The 10,807-nt window shown below is 32.3% G+C and overlaps 1 non-coding gene across 1 annotated transcript; it reads right to left on the bottom strand.

The window, feature by feature from the left end:
• Positions 1–751: 751 nt before the first annotated feature.
• On the bottom strand, positions 752–833 carry Trnas-aga (transfer RNA serine (anticodon AGA)). The gene has a single exon. It is a non-coding gene; the product is annotated as a tRNA-Ser (tRNA).
• Between the last annotated feature and the right edge of the window lie 9,974 nt (positions 834–10,807).

Below are 10,807 nucleotides of genomic sequence, written 5' to 3'. Positions count from 1 at the left end.
TGGCATAACGTACCAACTGCGAAATGTAAATACCATAGGAAGGTCCTTTAGGGATGTTGCCATCTAGAAACGGAAAATTTACAATTTCAAAGTTAAAATCGTCCCGTTTGTCGTATAAACTAGTTTTGATCAAATTATTATTAATAGTTAAATGTAAGTCTAAATACGCAGCGTCTGTATTGGATATACACGATCTATTTAAGACTAGTTCTTTTGGGTAGATTTTGTGAATATATTGTTCAAATAATGGATTATCTAAATTAAGTATGTCATCAATGTACCTACTAGTAAGGTTAAAACAATTAATCAAATCTACTTGCTTAGTTTTAGATAATTCTAACATAAATTCGCTTTCATAACAATATAAAAAAAGGTCAGCTATAAGTGGCGCACAATTAGTACCCATAGGAACGCCAATAATTTGTTTAAATATTTTACCATTAAATTCAACAAACAAGTTATCCAAAAGAAAAGTAAGTGCTGCACAAAAGTCAAGACCAGTCCAAATGATGTAATTATCTAATATCTGATTAGTAAAAAAAGCTGTTTTAGTGTTTAAAGCTAGATACAAACATTTCTCTCTAGCAAAAGTTTTTTCAATCAAAGAAACAAGTTTGGATTTTATTAAAGCGTGAGGAAGCGTTGTATATAGTGTCGAAAAATCATAAGTACTTACCTGTGACACCTTATATTTTTTATTTTCAATAAAATTACGTTAGAAAATAAATAAAACGCGTCGCAAAAAAGTATACGTCGTCGGCAGGATTCGAACCTGCGCGGGAATATCCCAACAGATTTCTAGTCTATCGCCTTAACCACTAGGCTACGGCACCAAATAGTATCATCTTCAACCTTCGAAGAAATCGCGGGAAATCATTAGAGGTGCGCTACCTTAAACTCGTTAAACGACTGCGTACCCAATGACCTTAATGACGCAATCAGGGGTGAAAAGCAAAACAAAACTAGTCCCTACGTAATGTTCTAAAAATAAGTGTGGATGAAACCTGATTTTAAAAAAAACTGTGGAGAAAACCTTATCTGTTCTTTATGAGTCGTATTTGTTCTATAAAATCATTTAGCTGTAGGATAAAAAGTAGTCCCTATGTACATGTTCTAAAAATAACCGTGGAGAAAACCTTATCTAAAAATAACCGTGGAGATAAATTTAAGTACACAATCACACTAACATAGTATTCTCTATTTAGCTGTAGGATAAAAAAAACATTTGGCTGTAGGATCAAAAAGACTCAGTCATATGTTAATTGAACTCAACATTATGCCAGTTCGACATTGTGTCATAGTAACTGTACATAATGCCATCTTGAGACCCAAACACTGTGTAAAATTTACTACACACTATGTAAATATCACAATTCTAACATTACTAAACTTAACACCAACCCGATTCAACATAATGAAAACTGGACTTCACGTTATGGAAACTTGACCCAACATTATGTGAACTTGACTCATAAAGATGCCGACTTGACTCAACTAAATGTCAAATAAACAAACTTATCATGGTCTTTCGGGAAAATATAGTTTTGGCGGTCCATACAAGGCAGTTTTGGCGTTCCATTTATATATGAATTCACTGATTTGGTCTATCGTCAGGACATGGCGATGTGTGGTTCATTTGGGGAAAAATCGGGACACCCTACTCTGGAACTCATGTGATAAATCCCTTACTACACAGCTATTTGTCCCCGAACATTTCATTTAAAACTCGATCGTGGTCTTATACTTTGTTTGTAGATATTCATTTCCTTTATCTTTTTGTTGATTATTTCATTAATTGACATAGTGAGAAACTTTTACTATTCTTTATAGGGGATTGTGTTTTTAAATCCTTGACATGTTAAACTGCTTTTTAGTCCTCATGTTAACAGATCAGATAAGAAAAGGCTTCTAGTCGGTTCCTTGAAAATTGTCAGATTAAATTAATGGATTTTTGTGTCTTTGTGCAAAATGATAGTTTTGTTTGCGATAGTTATATGTTCAGAAAATAAATGAAGATTTAGAAATGAAAAGTGTAACTTACTGCATTTGGTTGTTTCAGTTGTGTTGCTGCTTTTGATGGGAACATCGAGGATAATATGCACGCAAGCATGTCTCACGGAGGGCGAGTTTTTTTGCGGGAATATTTTTGTCCAGCCCGCTGAAGGCAACACGTTCTAAAAATGCTTGTGTTACGCAGTCCGAGCTTGCCCGGACTCTTACGTCATCATAAACTTTTTGAAACTTGTCACATATAATATCCTGCATCTGAAGACACTGACTCTATTCATCAAAGTCAGGGTCGCAATAATTGGTCAAAGGTCAAAACTTGAAATAAAACAACTTGTCTAGACAGTTACTTCAACATTCATCATATCCTTTAAAAATGAAATACCATAAAATGGCTCTCATGTAGAGTCGGGTTGTCGCGTATAATAACCGTCTCTCTACTTCAAAAGGTCATGGTCACACTTAGGTGTCAACAATTAAATTTGAACACATACAATCTTGTTTTGACTGTTACTTCATAAGTCATCTGGCAATTTTAAACTAACTAACCCCAAATGGTCACCACGTTTATACGACTAGTCTCGTGGAAAACCCGTCTTCCCACCTTTACGATGAAGGCTACACCCAAAGGTCAAAGTTGGCCATACAACGGCTTGTCAGGACTGTCAGCTTATCATTCATCATATAATATTACAATTAAATTAACAAACATATTTAGTCACAATGTGGAGACGGTGTGTAAAGGATAAAATCCGTCTCCCTAGCTCAAAGTTCAAGATTAGAATAGGAAGCCAAACGTGTGGTTCAAATATTGAGTTTAAAAACTTCAATTTGTGGAAACAGCATGTCCAGAATGCAGATTAATTATTCATTCTTTTCCCCACAAATATTAAACGTGTGTAGAGTGCTTTATGTTAGTAGGTCCTTCCCTCTATCTCCAAGGTCAGGGTCACACATAAAGGTCAAATAAATGAATTAGTTGATAGTGATTTCAAATGTAGGATGTTATATTTAATTCATTAAAGAAACACTTTTTAGGGTGCAAAACCAACTCAAGACTAGTCATGTTTTCTTCAATTTGTATCAATTTTGTGTTCATCTAAGATCAAAATTGACAAGTGGTCTCTGTTTAATATTATTACTTTGTTGAGTATAATTTATAAGTTTAAAACTTAAAAAAGGTTTAAGCTGAAGTCTCACATATTTAAATTCATAGTTAACCTAGGAACTTGAAAATTCGTGATATAAACAAATATGTGTGCACTTTAAAACGGTGTACATAAACTGTTTTTGATCTTCAAGCTCATATTGTGATTGACTCCACTTGGAACACTCGGGCACGGATTTACCGGGGGGGGGGGGGACGAGGGGCACGTTTCCCACCCAGCCGCTAAAGCCATCTTTTTTCATGTAAGTGTTTTTTGTGTGAAACCAACGTGGCCAGATGTTCCGATTTCCGACAGAGGGACATCGTCGGACAACCCTGGTCTATTCATTACGTTACTCTCCATTCCTAGATAGATGAGCGGAGCGTAATCAGCAGCCGTGGGTTTCCGACGATGATAGAGGGAGTGCCCCTACCAACCTTACTGTCTATTATCCACAGGGGGTCGGGGCGGCACCTGTTGTACCTTAACACTCCATTATCACCGTAGCAACAATCTCGTAAGTACGAAGACCTTGCCTTTTGGATAGAAGAGATCTGGAAAATGGCAATATTGAGGCTGTCTGGGCTGTTTTTTTTACCGAGACCAAGCCAATTTTAGTTGCGTCATGTTATAGACCCCTAAACAAAATGACTTTGTGAATCAATTTGATTCTGTGTAAACCAATTTTAGATCTGACACTGAATGATTTGTTCAATGATATCAATATTTTTTTTTACATAAGAAATCAGTTTTATATAAATCTGTTTTGCAAATACTTATTATTTTTAACTTGTCACAAGTTATTAATGAGCCAACCAGAAAATCAGAAAAAAACTCCTCTAGTCTGCTGGGTCATGTAATATGTAGCCACCCTGACAGGATTGTTCAGTCTGGTACCCTGCCTGTTGGGCTTAGTGACCACCTGCCTGTAAATTGTACTAGAAAGACATAGAAAGGTGTTTTTAATAAACATATAAACATTGTTATAAGATCAATGAAAAATTACAATTGTGATATTTGTATACATACTCTTAACTTTTTTGATTGGTCCAGTATGTTTACTGCCACTTCTGTAGACGATTCTTGGCTGTGTTGTAACGACTTGTTTTTAGGTGTGTTAAATACTGTTTTAATAAAACAGATTATACCTAAGCGAAGGAGTAATCCTTGGTTGGATTCAAACATTTTAGAATCAATTAGTATTAGAGATTCTTATTTGTACAAGTATAAACCAATTAAACAGAAAGAAATGTATAGTAAATTTTTTTTTTTTATAGAAATGTGGTACAAAGACAGGTGAAATCTGCCAAGTCTGATTATATCTCGCACTAGTTAGAGGAAAATAAGTATAACCCTAAAAGATTATGGTCTCATTTGAATGACCTTGGGTATAGTAAAAAGACAAAATCATCACCAAATGTTGTATTAAATATTGATAATGAAAATTGGTTTGAACCAGCTAAAATTGCTAGTCATTTTAATACATTTTTTCCTTCTGTGTTTGTTGACAAGCTACCAGTACCTTTCAATATTTTTACTGCTGATTCTCATTGTTTTAAACAGTTCTATAAAAACAGAAATCAAAATTAGTGAAGAATATATTTATAAAGAATTGTGTAAATTAAATTGTTCTCAAAGTACAGGGCTAGATGACATTCCTGCAAAATATTTGAAAGATGCTGCAGCTTTTGTGAAAATTCACATTACTTTTTTAATCAATAGCTCTGTTACTTCTAATACAGTTCCTAGTGATCTCAAATGTGCTAAGGTTAAATCACTTTTTAAAAAGAACAATAGATCTGATGTTTCTAACAACAGACCTGTCAGTATTTTATCAATTGTGTCTAAAAAAAAATTAGGGCTGCATAGAACCAGTTAGAATCTCTTTTAGTTAATCATGGTCTTTTATATAAATATCAAAGTGGTTTTAGATGTAACTATTCCACGGACCCTGCCTTATCCACCTTACCGACCATATAAAGGGTCAAACTTCAAAAGGCCTTTACATTGGTATTATAATGTTAGACATTCAGAAAGCGTTTGACATGGTTGACCATGGCATTCTATGCCAGAAACTCAAGACAATGGGTGTTTAGTCAGTGGAGTTTTCAGTTTTACTTAACAGGTCGTAATCAAATGGTAAATGTCAATAATACAATGTCAGAATCTATGGTTATCACATGCGGTGTCCCACAGGGAGGTATTTTAGGGCCGCTCCTGTTTTTATGCTATGAAGATGATATGGGTATTAGTGTAAGTAAATCATGTAAACCTATTCTTTATGCTGATGACAGTGCCATCCTTTATTCTCACAAAGATCCTAGTATCATCAGTAGTGTTTTGTGTAAAGAACTTGAAAATTGTAGTCAATGGTTAGCGGACAACAAACTGTCTTTACATCCTGGAAACACAGAATGTACAGTGTTTGGTTCCAAAAGGAAATTATCAAAACTTCATAACTTTAATGTAAAATGTAATGATCACACTATTGTTTCTCGGTCATCTGTTAAATACCTTGGTTCAATATTGGACGATGACCTTTCTGATACATCTACTGTTGATAATATTTTTAAAAACGTGAACTCAATAATAAGATTATTGTGTAGACAAAACCACTGTTTAAATATGGAATTAAGAAATTTTTTGTGTAACTACTTGGTTCAATGTCATTTTGACTATGCTAGTTCTTCATGGTACAATGGTTATTAGTAAACAGTCGAAAACTAGATTACAAGTTGTAAAAAAAAGTTGTTAGATTTATTCATGGATATGACTCTAGAACATATTTGAAATTTAAAGATTTGAGTAGTATTCGTTGGTTAAGTGTTCAAAATACAGTTAGGCAAATAAGACTCAACCATGTTCATAAAATTGTAAACAAGAAATGTCCTTCTTACATGTAAAATAATTTTAGTTTAGTGTCTGATTTACATAGCCATAACCGGAGACATGGTAAAGGAAACTTTTATTTACCTCAAGGGAATGGTTTTACCAACACTTATTTTAGTATCAAGCGATCAAAGACTAGCACAGTCTGCCTGCACATGTTGAACATGCTTAGAATAAATATGAATTTAAAAAGAAAGTGAAGACTGTTCTTACAGAAAATATTAAATTGAAAGAAAATGCTGATTTTAATTTTCACTAGTAGTTTTATTGTTTTAATTAATGTTTTATGTGACTGGTTTGTTATATATATATATATATATATATATATATATATATATATATATATATATATATATATATATATATGCCTGTTGTTTAAATTAGTAATCAATACAGTATTTGTACATGCATTCAAATGTGATTACAAGATAATATTATAACCAGTGATTTTTAATAATATATGCTTATTACTATTTGATCTCAAGACTATAGTCTCAAGTTGAAATGAATGATATTTTTATTTTTATTAATGCCCCCATTTTTGTACCTTTGACACCCATCTATAGGACCCTATTGGAAATAAGTTATATAACTTTAATGGGTCATCCTGTGTTATATATATAATGTCTTGATTTCAACATCTTGTAACTTCTTGTTATTTCACGTTTCTGACAAATATACTGACACAGTTACTTGTAAATGAATGTAACTGATTAACTTTGACTGTGATATTTAAAAAAAACAAGCACATTCGTTGAATTGATATCCCCCGCCAATATGCTTCTGGGCACAGAAGTGTAATATTTGACACTCAAAAAAGCATTTTTTCGAGATACAAAGGGCCATAACTCCGTAATAAACAAATGGTGTACAGTGCCATTTGGCATGCATCATCCTCTTATCCATATATATACTCCTACCAAGTTTCAATGAAATCCGCCCAAGCACTTCCAAGATAGTGCTCCGGACACAAAAAAAGCATTTTTTTCAAGATACAAAGGGCCATAACTCCATTATTAACAGATGGTGTACAATGCCATTTGGCGTGGGATAATAAATAAACGATATGCACTCTTTTCGGCACTAGATTTAAACGTCTGTAGAACAGTGAGCGTCTGTCATTTACATGGTATAAGCGTCTGGATGATCTCGAACATTGTTTTGATGGCAATTATACCAATTAACAATGTGTTTTCAGATGTCATAACAATGGGAACGCTAAACAAGTATACTTTTCTTGCGGTATATAATACAGCGTTTCACGACACTGTCTTCCTAACAAGGAAGCCCGCTGGATTAATTTTTTGGTCCATCAAAAAAAAAGAACAAAAAAACAACATAGAAAGACTCGGAGCCAAAGTTGTTAAGTCTAAAGGAAGAATTTATTTAAAAAAATAATTTTGTATTATAACCCGTTTATTGCGCTAAATTTAGACAAAATGTTATATGTTTAACTCTAAAATATTGAACTGAAAGAACAAGGAAAAATTGAATTTAAATTAATAAAAAAAATATAATGCTACTTTGCTAGTAATATATAACGAATAAAGCCCACACAACGTCAATGATATATGTCTGTTTCGCTCTATATACACCTTGTAGATATGCATTTTATTAAAATTCTTGAACTTTATCAAACGTTTTGTGCACTTTTTTCAGCTTTTGCATCTTTAACTAATAACATTCACATTTAATCACGCTTTCCATAAGCTCTGATAATATTAAAATATATTAATTGAAATATTGATCAGGGGCCGTATTCCAGTAGTTTCTTAAGTCAAAAATAACTTAAGTTGTAATATTGCGCAATATTTTTTTCTTATTTCCGCCATTTTTTCTTTAAACATAAAATTCCACTTAAGTTAAATTCTGGTAGCTTCATAAACTCAATAAATTTCTTCACTCTGTGTATTTTTCTCATATATTTAAAATTAAGTTAACTACCTTTAGCTCTTAAAAGAATTTCTTACAGAGAAATACTAAGCGTCTCATGATTTGTTTTTGACATTTCAAATTTAACTTAAGACATTTATTAAAGAAATTTCTTTAACTTAAGTGAAAACTTAAGAAGCTACTGGAATACGACCCCTTGACCAACAGTATTTATGTATATTTTGAAATTAAATGTTTGCATAGTTAATTCAACTGAATTTGACATTTGTAAATAATCTCTCTTTTTATTTACAGAACTCATCATGAAGATGAAAGTCCACCTTCCAACTCAAATGTGGTTAAAGCTGCCAGCCCCCTACCAATTGGAGCCACAGTGTATTTGTTATTTGTTGTAGATCAACTATTGAATGTCAATCGCAATTTTAAATAAATATTAGACATCTTTAACACACAGCGTTGTATATTTACTTCTTTATGTTGAAATCACCTATATTAAGTGTAAACGTATTAATATATGACCATTCATTGTTCACTGACTTCTTGCTGCCGCCATCCCCCCCCCACGCATTTGTTTGTTTGGAATAAATTGTGTGCCCCCCCCCCCAGTTATGATCTCCTGATCCGGCCCTGATCTATCTAAAATGCTAATTTTATCATCACTAACATGTTATTACAAATATACAATTTTATCTGCAAACAAGAAATGATCTACATGATAATTTATAGCTTTACAACATTCACCTGACACTCGTGAACTCCATCAGCTTAAATTATACGCTTGGAATTTTTCTTATATTTGCTTGGATTTAGTTGGTACATGTTTTGTAACAGTTTAATGAGGCCCTAACAGTATACTTAGTGACCTATGCTTCAATTGGTTAAAATAACTTCAAGTACGGATACTAATTCATACTTTGTAAAGGTACCTCAATGTATTCATACATAAAGGGGTGTGTCAAGCTAGCATTGCGAGCTAGAATCATCTGCATATACATATAATGATTTACATATACATGTTAGAGCTTATACATACATGAAACGATCTACAAATATTTACATTCACAGTATATTACCTTCTTCAAATAATGTAACAAATAAAGCGAGGGTTTTGATTTAAATTTTCTGTTTTTCCATTTTCAATCAAATTTTTGGATCATCAATATTTATTATTCATTTTGAACAATAATACAATGTCATAGTTTACCAACAATGGTGGTAAACTATGACATTGTATGATTGGTCAAAATGAATTATATGCCAACATGTGATGAAGGTCTGCAGACAATTGTAGGATATTTTTGTTGGTTAGCGATAGTATAAACAAACAGATATCCGAACAGGTGCATGGTTTGGTTACGTTTATTGATAAGGTTTAGCCAAGGTATTTGAATTGGATTATCTTTATCCAAATAAAGGTTTGGAGCAGCTAAAGTTATCCATATTTATACAATTGGCTGCAGGTATCTTAAACAGCCAAACGAAGCGTGCGGGTTGTTTGCTAGAAAATTAGTTTAATAAATATTCAGAAAATGTGTTCACCAAATATAAACATTTAACATGAATAATAATTTATTTGGAATATAATTACATTTACTTGTCATTAAAACTTCCAGCTTTAGTCTGATTTCATTAACAGCAAGGGTTTAAAGAGACACTTATTAGGTCAGTCTGCTTAAAGTACAAACATGCACTATTTGGTTTCAATTGAAAGATCTTGAAAACAAAATCTTCTTCATAAGAAAATACTTCTGAAAAGATGAATGATTAAAAATGTGGAACATCATCACACTAAGAAAAACAAGCAATAGCAACGAAATGATGAAACAAATAAAAAGTAGAAAACAATATAACTAAAATTAAAGCCACTTCAGACTTTACAATATAAATGGAAAGTAAAATGATTGCATTAACAGCAAGGGTTTAAAGAGACACTTTAAACAAAATAAAGGGAATGTAAAATGCAAATGGATATTAACAACAACAACACTACTTTTAAGTAAAAAATTGTGAAGTATAATTAAAATGGCATTAAAAGAAATATATTATTGTCATCTAAAATATTTGTAACAATATATGCTATAACAACGCATGCCTGCAACAACATTATCATTTGTTTGATATGCAATAAATTGAAATACAGCAAGTATTGTATATAGTTGTTCTATAACTACTTCTGTATCTGGCTAAAACAGCAATTTGATCTCTGAGAATTCCCTTGAAGGTCATTATCTTAACAGTATGTGTTCAGATCTGTTTTTACCATTATATATCACAAGGTTTTAATTGGACTGTCAATATAATTGGTTATTTATTTAAAATGAGTTACAAATAAATTACATAAGTTAAAAACAAGATGTGTTTGTGAAACACTATATCTCCCCCCATATATTTGACCTTTGACCTTGAAGGATGACCTTGACCTTTCAAAATGTGCAGCTCCATGAGATACACATGAATGCAAAATATAAAGTTGCTATCTTCAATATTGCAAAAGTTATGGCCAATGTTTAAGTTTGATGCCAACAAACCAACCAACAAACCAACAGACAGGACAAAAACGATATGTTCCCCACTATAGACTGGGGAACATAATAATTGGGGAGTAGTAGAGTAAAACTATACTTACAAGAAGATGCTAAAATTTCCTTAGGTTACATGTTCAAAAACAATATACATAAATTAACTTGAACAAAAACAACTGACCAATCAACCTGATTGTCCAAGAACCAAAACAACTTAACAATCACGATATTGTTTCATAAACCAAAACCTTTGAAGAATGATTTTACATGAACCAAAAAATAAAAAAAACATAATGATTTTACATACTAAAGAAACCAACCACGAGTTTCACAATACCAATTTAAGCT

This window comes from Dreissena polymorpha, chromosome 8 (assembly GCF_020536995.1).
Source record: "Dreissena polymorpha isolate Duluth1 chromosome 8, UMN_Dpol_1.0, whole genome shotgun sequence".
NCBI classification, from domain to species: domain Eukaryota; kingdom Metazoa; phylum Mollusca; class Bivalvia; order Myida; family Dreissenidae; genus Dreissena; species Dreissena polymorpha.
The sequence above is the reverse complement of the archived record's forward strand: the minus strand, read 5'-3'. Positions and strand labels throughout refer to the sequence as shown.